Source organism: Ambystoma mexicanum, chromosome 11 (genome assembly GCF_040938575.1).
Source record: "Ambystoma mexicanum isolate Mex_15411 chromosome 11, UKY_AmexF1_1, whole genome shotgun sequence".
Lineage (NCBI taxonomy): Eukaryota > Metazoa > Chordata > Amphibia > Caudata > Ambystomatidae > Ambystoma > Ambystoma mexicanum.
In genome coordinates, this window is record NC_090934.1 from 863,888,169 (window position 1) to 863,902,543 (window position 14,375).

The following is a 14,375-nucleotide window of genomic DNA, read 5'->3' on the forward strand; positions in this document are numbered from 1 at the left end:
ATTCAGGTAGGTGGGCCAGATAAAACAATGCCAAATCCACACAGTCCATCCATGTGAAGTACCATGCGTCCACATAGTGCAACAGAAACACATGTCCAGGAGAACGTCCACACACATCGGCCTGATAGCGCACGTTAAAACCCACAATAAATACATAAATAATTAAAAACCCCTAATACACGCACTACACGTGCAGCAGGCACACCCTAACTGCAGGCTGCCAAACAACTTCACCCTCACTCCACACACAAATTAAAGCACCTCCAAGGCCCCGACCCAAATCACCCTCAGGTACCACCCCAAAGCATGTGATACAATGCCATTCCAATTCCCACAGACCCATCAATAACCCTCGCCCTCCTTTACTCCACCACAGGGTCCAATCCAAACGACGAGCTACAGGACACCCCTACCAGCACACCTGCAAAGAGGGCCAAGACCAACGGCCAGAGACCCTCCACCTCAGCTGCACGCATCAAGACACGGCAGCAGCACAAATCAGGTGGCAGCACAGAGGAGGGAACATCAACAGGCACCCCAGCAGCCAGCATGCCCACAACACCACCACCACAGGTCCCCCCAATGGATGCCACAGAAGGCACTGCCTCTGGTGGCAGCAGCACCATAGGTGACACCCCATTGATGGCAGCATGCTCGGACACAGAAAACGGGGATGTCGAAGTCAGATCCATCCATGACCTGTCCCAATCCCCCTGTCTGTCCCATCCCGTACACCATGAGGATACCACGCAGGGGCACCCACAAGACGACGACTGGCCATCCCCCACAAGCCCTGTGGCAAGGCAACATGAGGACAACAGCCCCTCTGTGACACCCCAGCAAATGGCCATGGCCCAGCAGAGGCAACAGTCCCTCGACCAGTTAATCGTACAACAGCAGCAACTGGCCACACTCCTCAAGGACCATGCCGATGAATGTGGGGGCACTAAGGCAGACATAGAAACATCAACTGAGACACTTAGGGCAGAAATGGAGAGAGGTACAGAGACGCTAAGGGCACAAATGGAGAGTAGCACCGAGAGCCTGAGAGTCCAAATGGAGAGTAGCACCGAGAGCCTGAGAGTCCAAATGGAGAGTAGCACCGAGAGCCTGAGAGTCCAAATGGAGAGAAGCACCGAGAGCCTGAGGGGGGAACTGCATGCGACGTCCAAAGACGTATGTGCCGAACTTGCCGCAGTGCGCCGTGTGCTCACTGAGCTCTCGCAAACCCTTAGGGACATGCATGGACGTGAGCAGGCAGACACATCATCCGTTGCAAGTTCCGTCCAGGGCAGCCCCCAACGTAGATCTGGAAGGAACCTGCGCTCCACAGGCAGGGGTGCCCCTGATACCCGCAGAGGGGGCTTGCAATAGCGACAGCCCACTGACAATGAGCATCTTTGGACACTGGTGTTCGGGGGGGAGGTAGGAGGGTGGAGGGGGTGTGTTGGGCTCACTTGGGTGGCGGGTCGATAGGGTGTTCAACATGACATCACATATGCCATAAAAAGTGCACGATCAACCAATGAGATGTGTGGACATTGATCTTTGTGTACTAGGCCATCATAGGCGTACAGTCCATATTGTGCATGTCCCAGACACACGCAGTGCCAGGAGTCCCGTGTCCATGTATCAGCCACCAGGCGTGAGTACTAGAAGCATGCATCAATGAGATGCAGACGAATGTCACGGGCCTCCGGTGCCTCGCAGACTCCATGAGGTGCTGCCACATCCCCACCCTCATCATGACCATCATCAGGTGCTTGCAGTTCTGCGTCAGGGGGCATGAGCACATTTCTACGTACGCACATGTTGTGGAGCATGACACATGCCATGACCATCTTTGCAACCTTCTCATGGCGGTACAGGAGTGCCCCGCCAGACCTGCTGAGGCAGCGGAAACGAGTCTTCAGTAGGCCGAATGCCTGTTCAATGACTACACGGGTACGTGAGTGGGCATGGTTGTAGTCCTCCTCATGCTGGTCCCGTGGGTTCCGGACTGGTGTGAGGAGCCATCTCTTCAGTGGATATCCAGCATCACCTGTATGTGGACGAGAAACGTATGATGTGGAATGCCATTGCTACGTACGCACACCCCCCCCCCCCTTCCTGCCAGGTCATTGCCAAATCACATACCCCACATAATCATGCATGTAATGAGACTCACCGAGTAGCCAGGATCTGTTCCCTGCGTGTCGCTCCATGTAGCGTGGTATTGTAGAGTTCCTCAAGACCATAGAATCATGGGTTGATCCAGGGAATCGGGCACAACAATGTGTAATGATCCTGTTGGAGTCACACACCATTTGTACATTCAGGGAATGAAATTGTTTTCGGTTGCGGTACTGGGCCTCCATGGCATGTGGGACGACCAATTCCACATGGGTGCAGTCGATGGCACCAATGCAACCCGGTATGCCGGCAAGTGCATGGAATCCCACTTTTGTGTTGGTAATTTCCTGCTCCGAGCGTGGTAGAGAGATGTAGTCGTCTGCGTGCTGCAGGAGGGCATCGAGCACTTGAAATAGTGTCCGTGAGAACAGTGGCTGAGAAATGCCATGCAACTGTCCGACTGTGTGCTGGTAGGTGCCTGTGGCCAGGAAGTGGAGTACAGAAACCACCTTCAGTAGGGGTGGGATGGCGGTTGGGCTATCTATCATGCTGACAAGGTCAGCCTGTGTCATGTCCACAATGGCGGCTATGGTGTCCCGGTCCAGACGGTAGAGGGTGTGGATCTGCTCATCAGTGAGGTTGAACGGATGTGCTCGGAGGCGTGGGATTGCGGGCTGCCTGCGTGGTGGTAGTGGCTGTGCTGGCGGCCCTTGCTGGCCCTGCCTTGGCCTCCTCCTCCTCCTGCGTCTCCTCCGTGCGGCTGGTTGTAGTTGGTGTTCGTCTTCTTCTTGGAGTTGGAGTACTTGCAGTGCTATCAGGTCCCCCAGGGCCAACATCGCGAGTCCTGCCGGTAGCATTTCGGTGTGGTTGTGGGAGGAGACTGGCTGTGCAATTTATGTGTTTTCAGGCTGTATGGCCTCCACCTGTGGTGATTCATTCCACCTGTGCAAACTGCTCTCCCCTTTTGCCGAGCACGTCCCGCGCACAACGCTGCAATTCGGGGAATGGCATCTTGCTATTGCAATCATGTATTTGTACCCGATGGCCGTGTAAGATTGGTTGATATGTTCATTCTGCTGTGGTCCCATTGTTTCACATACTATCTGTGCAGTCGCGAACAGACTTGTGAAGGGTCAGTGGAACGTAGTACTCGAGTAACGGTGGGCCCTCATGCATCACTGTACCGAGTTGCAACGACGGGCGGGGCGTCCCATTTGTGGGTGAAGGCAGTTGCCATTTTCACACACAGCCGCACTCGATGGAATAATTAGTGATTTCAAACGGCCACAGATGCCTTTTCGACGTGATGTTGCAAATGAGGAATTCGAAGGGCGGCGCTTTCGGTTTCCAGCTAGCGGCGAGGAGATGCCCACAGGTCTGACTGCAAATATAACGTTCTATTGTTCAATGTCCTTGAGACAGGGCCCATGGCGAGGAAGCAATGATTGATATGAATAGTTTGGGATGCGCAATAGCTACGTGGGCGATGAGGCCGGCCGTTCCCAAATACATGTTACTTCACAACACTGGAATTACGGGCTGGGGCACTGTGGATTTTGCAGGCTGCATAACGCACAGACTCAATGGATGTTTCTAATGTTATGTGAGTAATTATTCAGGCGTTTTGATCCCGGGATGAGGGAATGATGAATGGATGCATGGCCAGGTGATTTGATACAGAGTTTGCCATGTACAGGGCTTCTTGGGATCTATCCGCCTCCCCTACGCTATGTGATGCAGGGCTGCCATAGTGGGACCATCGTCTATCTGGCCTTGTTGGGCCCTCCCTGTCTCGACGCGCCCTCAGACACTTGTGTCCATGCACGTTAACATTCCCATCAGATGGATTCTGTTTTGACAGACGCATGCACAGGTACACTCGTTTGTGATGGTGTTTGCACCTCGATATAGATGGTTATGAGTCGCAAGTGGTTTTGGGGTGGTGATGATCCTTTGGAGTGGGCTAGCATGCATATGGCTGTGGATTTCGTGTGATCATTGAAGTGAGTTGTTGGAATGTAGTTCTGATGGCCATTCTGTTCTTTTTCTTTTCTTTTGGTTGACAGGTATCTCCTCCCCTTTTGCCACTGCCATCTGTATGCCACTCCTGCAGATGGGTTTTACTCCCGACACCTGCTGCTTCGTGTTAATCAGTGGAGCAGCATTACGATCTTATGGGACGATCGCCAATGGCCCACATGCCCTTACGCAGTACTGGTGGCTCGGAGCAACATTTCGGCCTTTCAGCTGGACTAGTGCCTCCCCATTGGGACGGCCCTGCGGTTCTGTGCGCTTCCATGTTGCCTTTTCGTACGTGAATGTGGCTCTGTGTACCATGAGGGAACAGGGCGACACACAAGTAGTGGCTGGTCATTTCTTGCGGATGCAGCCCACAATGGTGATTAGTGTTTTGGAGTTCATGGCCTGATGGCTGTATGGGCTTGGTGACTTTGATGTGCATTAAATTTCTATTCTGATTTGGCCCGTGTAGCGTTTTTCTTTGCAAGTGATGTGGCATATGCCTATTTGGGGGGCGATGTATTGTGAGGAGATCTGCATTGGGTTCCAGCTTCGGAGTTTAGTTGCGTGGTACTGTACTGGGCGCGTTTGCCTACTAAGCCCGTGAGGTCAGGGATGGGGGCTGCCAATATGACAGTTTGAATGTTGTCATGCTCAGGGGCGGGGGATGGGGTTTTGTGTAACAGATGCCGGTCAGCCAGGTGGACTGGTGGAATGATGTGATTCTCGGAATATTGCTGGTCACAGGTGCCTGTGTTTGCGTGCGTTTCTTGGTGGGGGACTGTGGTCATGTCCATTGGGATGGCTTCTGTATTCGTGCCATCTGTGCCCTGCAGCTCCCATTGGCCCCTCTTGTGTTTCTTTTGTTCGTTGCCATGCATGGGTGACTTGTACATTTCAATGGTTGCATTGTGACTTCATTGCACCTACGGGGAGTTGTACTTTGTGGGCAGGGAGCGGTGTACAGGCACTCAGTGGGGCCGTTTACGGTTGATTCGCGATGCCGTACTTCTCACATGGCGGAATGGTACATTACGCCATGCCTGATGGCGTTAGGTACATGTCCGCTAGGGTCGGAATTGGCGTACCCTTGCGCCATGGTGGTGTTTGCGGTTTCGCATGGCGCGCGCGCGCGTGCTTGGTGCAGTTAGCGTTGGCGTGCACTACGGTGTCGCTAATGGCTTCGTACTTTGCGGTGACGGGTCATAGTCGCACCGAGCGCTATTCGATGGCGGTATTGCATTTCCGCCATCGTTTTCCGATTTCCGCAAGGGTCGTAATAAGGCCCAGTGTCTATTTGAAGGTTTATGATTTGTTTGCGCCCGCTGTGACATCATTGAGACAGACCAATTCTGGAGTGTGTAAGGAAGGCATGGTATCAACAGTAAGACAGACACAAGTGACCACAGTTCAAGGGTGTTTATTGAACTTCAAAAAAAGGGTTTGAAAAGCACCTATCTAATCCTAAATCTAACGATGGGAGCAAGCTACGACCACCAAATAATAATAACACAGTCCTAATGGTGGCTTATCACAATAAAAGGGCCTATACTAATAAACCGATTGCACATCATTACCTCTAAATAAAAATAGTGTTGGAAACAATGTTATGTTTAAGAAAGAAGTGTCCAAGAAGTCAGGATATTCAGTCCCTTGACCTCCATTCCCCAAGTTTTCAGAACGGACAAGGTGACACACTCAAGAGCTTAGCACATTTTCTGGCGTCTCTAGCACCAGGGTTCAGTTCAAACATTAGCATCAGGGCCTTCCGTGCCCAAGTCTCTTTGCCTTTCAAAGTCTCTTCTTTCAGAGAGCCTGATGTGCCAAACAAACAATAAGCTCTTATCCTCTCAGGATTTCACCCACACTCAATTTATCATGTGATTCCCTATTCACCTCGGGTCCCACTCAGCCAGTTTCGGCTCCTCTTTAACACAATACTCGCTGCATTTTCGTGTATTCAATATTTCGGGTGATTCACGGTTCACCCCAAATCCCCCTCCGCCGGGCTCAGATTCGTTTCAACACAATGTTCAGTATCTGTCTGTCAGACTCGGACCAATTTTAGTTTACTTTAACACAAACTTACTTTACCCAAAAGCTCATTGCCGTCGTTCTAGCTCGGACCAACTTTATCTACTTTGTCAAACATTTTCTTTACCCTATTAACGTCGAAGACTTTCAATTGTGCACATGATTTTGCTTGACCTGTTACATGGCCACTTCGATTCACAATCCTTTGTCACTTTTTCATCTTTTGCCACCTCTCAATTGGATACCTTACAGAGACTTTTGAAAGAACATGCACCCGGTGCCAGGCCACTCTGTCTAAGGTATTGTATCTTGGTTTCAAAGTTCAATCACTCATCTGTTGTCCAATTTTACTCACATTGGTTATCACATACGCTTCATACACTGTTCATCTCAGCGTTCCCCATGCAATATTGCTGCTTGCAACCTTGGCTTTAACACAGACCGGTCTCCCAACTCACCGGCTGTGTTGATTTCACTGGTGCTGCTATGTTGTAGGAGCCAACGACAGTACCACGGCAGCAGGCAATTCTCCCTACCTTGATTATCGACACAGGAGAGCCCCGGGTACCTCTGACACACAATGCAGGATTCTTCAGCCTGGTTTCCTAGTCTTATGCTTTCTATTCTCAAGGTTTCTTGAAAGTAACAGTTCCTTGTCGAAAAGGTCAAGGGCACTTCCCTCCTTGTGATCCCCTTCTGTTTTGCTGTCTTTTGCCTTGTGTTAAACTGCCGCCTTAGAACTGCTGTTTCCTCATGTGCTTTGCCTTGCTCACAGTGTGCTCTTATGCTCCTTCTTTTATCTGTGTGGGGAAATGTAATGGAAGTCAGGTGTGGGTGATGGTCAGTAATTTCCTGACCCTGCCTGACTATCGTATTGGGACATGACAGGTATACGGCTCGGGTATTAGTCTGTTGTCTCTAATAGCAAGCTTTCTGTGAGAAAGTGTTCGTGTTGTGAGGGGGGTGGGGGGTTGAGTTCTTAAGTATCCTACCTGGTACGACGGGATAAATGTGTTACAGGGAAGGGAATATGATGCCCCATTTTATAGTGAGAGCTTCTAACTCCAAAACTGAGTAATTTTTCTCCCTGGGAAATAGGCATGGGTGCACAACATACGGCCCGTGGGCCAGTTGCGGCCCGCCATGCCATTTTGTCCGGCCCGCGAGGCACAAAGACTTTCCTAATGGAGTGCGGCCCGCAAGCAGCATCGGCCACCCTCCATTAGGAAAGTCTTTGTTGTCTTCCGGGCCGGAAAAAACACTGGCCCTCATTGGCTCAGCACACACGCACCACGCAGCTCCTACGAGCCACGTAGTGCATGCGTGCTGCACCAATGGAGGGCCAGCATTACGGCTGGCGTGCCCAGTAAGGCTTGATGCCGGAAGGTATTTCAGCCTTGCTTGCCACGCTAGCCGTAGTACTGCTCCACTTACCTCGCCAGAGTTCCTGCTAGCCTGCCTTCCAGCACGTCCGGTAAGTGGTCTGTATGTTTGTGCTGTATTTGGTGGGACAGGGGGGGTGTCGGGTGTGCATGAATGTTTGTTTTTGTATGTTTGTGTTGTGTTTGTTGCGATGTGGGGTTGTGGGGTGTCGGGTGTGCATGAATGTTTCTGTATGTTTGTGTTGTGTATGTTGTGATGCAGGGGTGTCGGGTGTACATGAATTTTTGTTTCTGTATGTTTGTGTTGTGTATGTTGAGATGCGGGGGGTGTTGGGTGTGCATGAATGTTTGGTTTTGTACGTTTGTACGTGGGGTTGTGGAGTGTCGGGTGTGCATGAATGTTTCTGTATGTTTGTGTTGTGTATGTTGCGATGCGGCGGTGTCGGGTGTACATGAATTTTTGTTTCTGTATGTTTGTGTTGGGTATGTTGAGATGCGGGGGTGTTGGGTGTGCATGAATGTTTGGTTTTGTACGTTTGTGTTGTGTTTGTTGCGATGCAGGGGTGGGGGGTGTCGGGTGTACATTAATTTTTGTTTCTGTATGTTTGTGTTGTGTATGTTGAGATGCGGGGGTTGGGGTGTGTCGGCTGTACATGGATGCTTGTTTGTGTATGCTTGTGAGTTTGTGTGCTGAGTTGGGGGATGGGGGTTCGGGTCGGTATGGGTGCATAGTGTATTGGTGTATGCTTGTGAGTTTGTGTGTTGAGTTGGGGGATAGGGGGTTCGGGTCAGTATGGGATCATAGTGTATTGGTGTATACTTGTGAGTTTGTGTGCTTAGTTGGGGTATTGGGGTTCGGGTCAGTATGGGTGCATAGTGTATTGGTGTATGCTTGTGAGTTTGTGTGCAGAGTTGGGGGATGGGGGTTCAGGTCTGTATGGGTGCATGGGGTGGGGGCCATGGGGCATAGTGTTTGATTGGGGGTGGGAGCCATGGGGCATAGTGTTTGGTTGGGGGGCCATGGGGCATAGTGTTTGGTTGGGGGTGGGGGCCATGGGGGATAGTGTTTGGTTGGGTGGTGGGGGCCATGGGGCATAGTGTTTGGTTGGTGAGAGGGGTCCATGGGGATAGTGTTTGGTTGAGTGGTGGATGCCATGGGGGCATAGTGTGTGTTTGGTTGGGGGTGGGAGCCATGGGGCAAAGTGTTTGCTTGAGGGGTGGGGGCCATGGGGCATAGTGTTTGGTTGGTGAGTGGGGGCCATGGGCGATAGTGTTTGCTTGAGGGGTGGGTGCCATGGGGCATAGTGTTTGGTTGGTGAGTGGGGGCAATGGGGGATAGTGTTTGGTTGAGGGGTGGGTGCCATAGGGCATAGTGATTGGTTGAGGGGTGGGTGCCATAGGGCATAGTGTTTGGTTGGGGGTGGGAGCCATGGGGCATAGTGTTTGGCTGGGGGTGGGAGCCATGGGGCATAGTGTTTGGTTGAGGGGTGGGTGCATGGGGCACAGTGTTTGGTTGGGGGTGGGAGCCATGGGGCATAGTGTTTGCTTGAGGGATGGGGACCATGGGGCATAGTGTTTGGTTGGTGAGTGGGGGCCATGGGGATGGTGTTTGCTTGAGGGGTGGGGGCCATGGGCATAGTGTTTGGTTTGGTGGTAGGGCCATGGGGCATAGTGTTTGGTTGGTGAGCAGGGGCCATGGGGCATAGTGTTTGCTTGAGGGGTGGGGGCCATGGGGCATAATGTTTGCTTGAGGGGTGGGGGCCATGGGGCATAGAGTTTGGTTGGGGGTGGGAGCCATGGGGCATAGTGTTTGCTTGAGGGGTGGGGGCCATGAGGCATAGTGTTTGGTTGAGGAGTGGGGGCCATGGGGCATAGTGTTTGGTTGGGGACCATGGGGCATAGTGTTTGGTTGGGGGGTGGGGGCCATGGGGCATAGTGTTTGGTTGGGTGGTGGGGGCCATGGGGCATAGTGTTTGGTTGGTGAGTGGGGGCCATGGGGGATAGTGTTTAGTTGAGGGGTGGGTGCCATGGGGCATAGTGGTTGGTTGGGGGTGGGAGCCATGGGGCATAGTGTTTGCTTGAGGGGTGGGGGCCATAGGGCATAGTGTTTTCTTGAGGGGTGGGGGCCATGGGGTATAGTGTTTGCTTGAGGGGTGGGGGCCATGGGGCATAGTGTTTGGTTGGGGCTGGGAGCCATGGGGCATAGTGTTTTCTTAAGGGGTGGGGGCCATGGGGCATAGTGATTGCTTGAGGGGTGGGGGCCATGGGGCATAGTGTTTGGTTGGGGGTTAGAACCATGGGGCATAGTGTCGGACCCCAAGCGAGAACCCAATAATAAAGCTAAAACAGGCACAGTTAGGAGATGTACATCCTTTGCTTTTTGTGGAAACCTGACTCGATGAAGGCCATACTCGTCTTGGGCAACCCAAACAGCAAAGTATAGCAGTCCAAAATAACGGAATATCCAATCAAGGATCAATAAAATATATATAATTAAACAGACGATATGCAATAACTAAATAGAAATAAATGATAACAATGGAAAATGTGTAGTACAAAATGTAAGTTTGAAATACAAATAAAAATCGTTACACCTCAAAAACCAATTCTTTTTCCATGTGTTTAATAAAAATTGGGGGTTGAAAAAGCCTCCTGTCATGCCACCCCCCGCTGCACCTACCGCCCCACCCACATTTACTTTTCGGCCCACTATAGCCATCATGTAAGGTTCTTTCGGCCTTCTGTCAAAATCATTTGTGCACCCCTGGTATAGGGTGTTCTAAGCAATCATGACTCTGTGATAAGACGGCACCTAATCCAGTATGGGAAGCATCAGTTTGAAAAATGAAATCTTTGAAAAGGTCTGGCACTTTTAAAATGGGATTTTGACATAGGGTTTGCTTTAAGTTGTTATATATATATAATTTATTGTGACTTAGTTTACAATGAAACTTTACACATAAAATATTACGTAAATGGGAACAAAATTATAATGAGAAAACCATCAGTAATTAACAAACATTGCATAAGAAATTACCACAAAAAACAATACATTAAATTCTCTAAATATACATTTCCTAAAAACCATATAAAACAGCTTCATTTTAGGTTCACATTTACAATAATTCAGGGACCAGATCTAACCGCATCCTACCATGTATTCTCCAATAAAAATTTCAGATGGAATATCAATCTAATTTTAGTGTTGTTACAATTCCTGTATAAATATGGGCCTGTGTTAGCCAACAGCCCCTCATGGGTTTCAGCGATGGCTATACATCAACTCCTCTTTGTATCCTTCTATATGGTTATATTAAGTCTTGTTTCCACCTTCAGCCAAACGTTGTACAATGCCATCATAAGTCTTATACTGTTGGAGTTAATACAGTGATGACAAAATAACTCCTCTTTAATGTAACCTTGGTTATGCACAAGCTGACCCAAGCCAAGGTTTATGGTACTTGACATTTTGTGACATTCAGTCAATACATGTCTGGCCGTTTGTAGCTGATTCATTCCTTTGCATAACCGACAAAGCCGTAATTCTGGGGGGATCATGTCTCTTCTGCCTGTTATCATTAGAGTAGGTAGACCTTAGGGTATTCCTAGTATTGATTGGTTATTATCGTAGGTGTATCCCAAATTTCTCAGATAGAACAGCTAGGTTGACAGACAAATTAAGCAACGCTGAACCCCAGAAGATTCATTGGACTGATGAGGATGATGCATGTTACAACAACTTAAAACAAACCTTGTGTCCGGACCCAATTCTAAAAGTAGTAGACTTTTCGAAAGAGTTTGTGTTACAAACTGATGCCTCTCTCAAAGGGCTTAGCAGCAGTTTTATCGCAAATGTATGATGTATTAGAACACCCTATCCTATTCACTAGTCAAAATCTCTTCCCACGTGAGAAGAACTACTCTGTGATAGCCCTTGCCATCAAATGGGTAAAAACCCATTTAAGATACTATCTTCTAGGAAGGAAGTACACACTTGTCACCATCCACTCACCCTTAGTATGGATAAGTCAACGAAAGGACTCTAACCCTCGAGTCATGCGATGGTTCCTAGACCTGCAACACTACTCTTTCACTGTGGAACACTGAAAAGGTAAAGACCAGGGGAACGTCGATTTCCTTTTCTGGTTTGCTTGTGAAACAGATGCGGCTACATCGCATAGGGGAAGGGTATGTGAGAAACCAGAAAGTGCCTCACCCACTAGTCCCTGGGAGTCTCTCTCTCAGGTGTCCAGGGCACAGCCATCGCCTTTAGATCCAGACCCTGGGGGTGGACCAGTGCGGGAGAATCACCTATGTGAGGGGTCTTCGGAGAGTGGGAGTGGGACACTGGATGGCGCGATGCAGTATTCCCCTCCCTGTAACACCTTTACCCCATCCTACCCGGTAGGATATTTGGGAACTCTGCCCTCCCACCCACCTTCCCTTCATGAACACTTTCACACGGACAGCCAGCTCTGGGAGAAAACAGACCCACACCTCAGCATTGTACCTGACATGTCCCACTACTATGGTCAGGCAAAGTCAGGCAATTACTGGTAACCACTCACACCTGCCTTCCATTAAGGTAAAATGGGTAAAAGGTGGAGCACGAGAGCATACTCTGAGCGAGGCAAAGCACACAAAGGCACAGTGTTTTCCAGAAGGCAGCTGAACAAAGGGAGAAAGACAGCAAACCAAGAAGGGTGTGCAAGGAGCGAGATACCCTTGTCCTTTCCGGCGAGAAACTGTGACTTTCCAGAATCCTTCAGATTAAAAAGCATAGGGCCAGGAAACCAGACTGAAGAATCCTGCTTTGTGTGTCAGAGATACCCAAGGCCCTCCTCCATGGCTAAGCTAATCGAGCAGGAGTGGCAGCCGCTGTTGTACCGTCTTTGGCTCCAGGATCAAAGCAGCGCCTGAGAGATCAACACAGCAAGTGAATTGGGGAGACCAATGGAAGACCGGTCTGTGTTGAAGTCAAGGTTGCAAGCAGCAACATTCTATAAAGAGTGCAAGAACCAAGATAAGTAATGTGTGTGATTTAAAATGCGAGGAAAGCTTAATTGCTGACGGATGTTTTAACATTAACAGAGAAAGATACAATACCAGTAACAGAGTGGTCCGTCACCGCGAGGGTGCTCAATCGAAGGTCTCTGTGAGGTATCCAGTCAAGAAGTGGCAGAATCGAAGGTAAAAGATGCCAATGAGAAATGAAGTGAATCGAAGTGGTCCTACGACAGTTTAAGCAAAAGCCATTGCACAATCGAAAGTCTCTTATTTTTTATACAAAGAAGAAAGCGTAGGAACTGAGATTACATGGTCTGGCCTGAACGAGGGAGACCAACTGTGTACATTGTGCTTAAGGGGTCCGAGCACGAACGAGGGAGATCCATGGTCCGAGCCAAATCGAGGGAAACCAATTGTGAACATTGTGTTAAAAGGGGCTCTGAGCCTTAAGGAGGGAGACCCATGGTGAACAGTGGGCCCAAGAACTTGTGAATGTGAAAATCCTGATAAGAAATGAACTTTAATGCTTGTTTATTACATCAGGCCCTCTGCAATAAGAGAGTTTCATTGATAAAGAGACTTTGGTGCAGAAGGCCCTGATACTTATGCTTTGAACTATATCCCCGTGGGAGAGAGACCAGAGTGTGCGCGAAGCTCAAGCGTGCCACCTTGTCCCGTGCTGAAAACGTAGGGAAGGGTAGCCAACTGCTCAACTATCCTGACATATAATTTCTTGAACACTTTTCTTTTTGCCTACATTGTTGTCCCACACCATTTATAAGTAAGGATTGGCAATAGGTGTATTAGTAGAGGCCCTTTTATTTTGACAGAGACTCCACTAGGACTTTGTTTTTATTATTTGATGTTCGTAGCTTGTTCCCATACTTAGATTTAGGGTTAGATAGGCGTTCAACCAACAATAAACACCCTTGAACTGTGATCACTTGTGTCTGTCTTCCCTGTTGGATACCATGCCTTCCTTACAACCCCAACTTTCTCCATGCCTGCAGCAACTTCACTGAAGTGCTACAACAGCAACCTTCACTGTACTATCTGCACACTTACGTCAGGCAGATGCACACACACCTGACAACCAAAACACGGCCATGCGCTTTACATGCATTCCAGCCCAATTCAGTGGCACCTTGCCATGAACACATGCTCCACACCCCCCAGCCCAACAACCCCAACACTGAACCACTGTACCAAGCAAAAGGTACCAATCCCCACCACAAACATCACCACACGTCACACGCTCAGTGTTGGGCGTCAAAGGAGTCACATGGTGAGGGGATGGGATTGTAGAGAGAGCACAGATGCGGTTTAAGATGGTTATGGAAGTAGAATGAAAAACACGAATTGGGGTGAGCCCTTGACATGGAGGGAAGAATGGTCAAGGTAGCAAGTTTCAAGAGAAGAAGGGATGAAAGAAGAAGATCAGAGAGGTAAGACTGGAACATAAGGAGGACTCTTTACCTCTGTAGCTGGAATGGAAGACAAGAGGACCAGCAGTGCAAGCTGTGAGCAAGGTATCGGCAAAGGCACTAATGAGCAGAGAGTATAAGGTTTGTTTACAGCATAAGCCACACTGGAGGATTCCAGGTTCTCCAGTTTGGAGGGCAGTGCAGGTAGATCTGTAGGATAGAATTTGGCTGCCATAATAGTTTGTGGCGCTATGTGAACCAATCTGAATTACACTTGCAGACTAGAGAAAACCAGCAGGTATTTATTTTATAAAATTGTATTCATGACTGATATTACCTCGTGCTATTTTCAAAACAATTGAAAATCAGATTTCTACCAGTGCGATACAATTCTGGG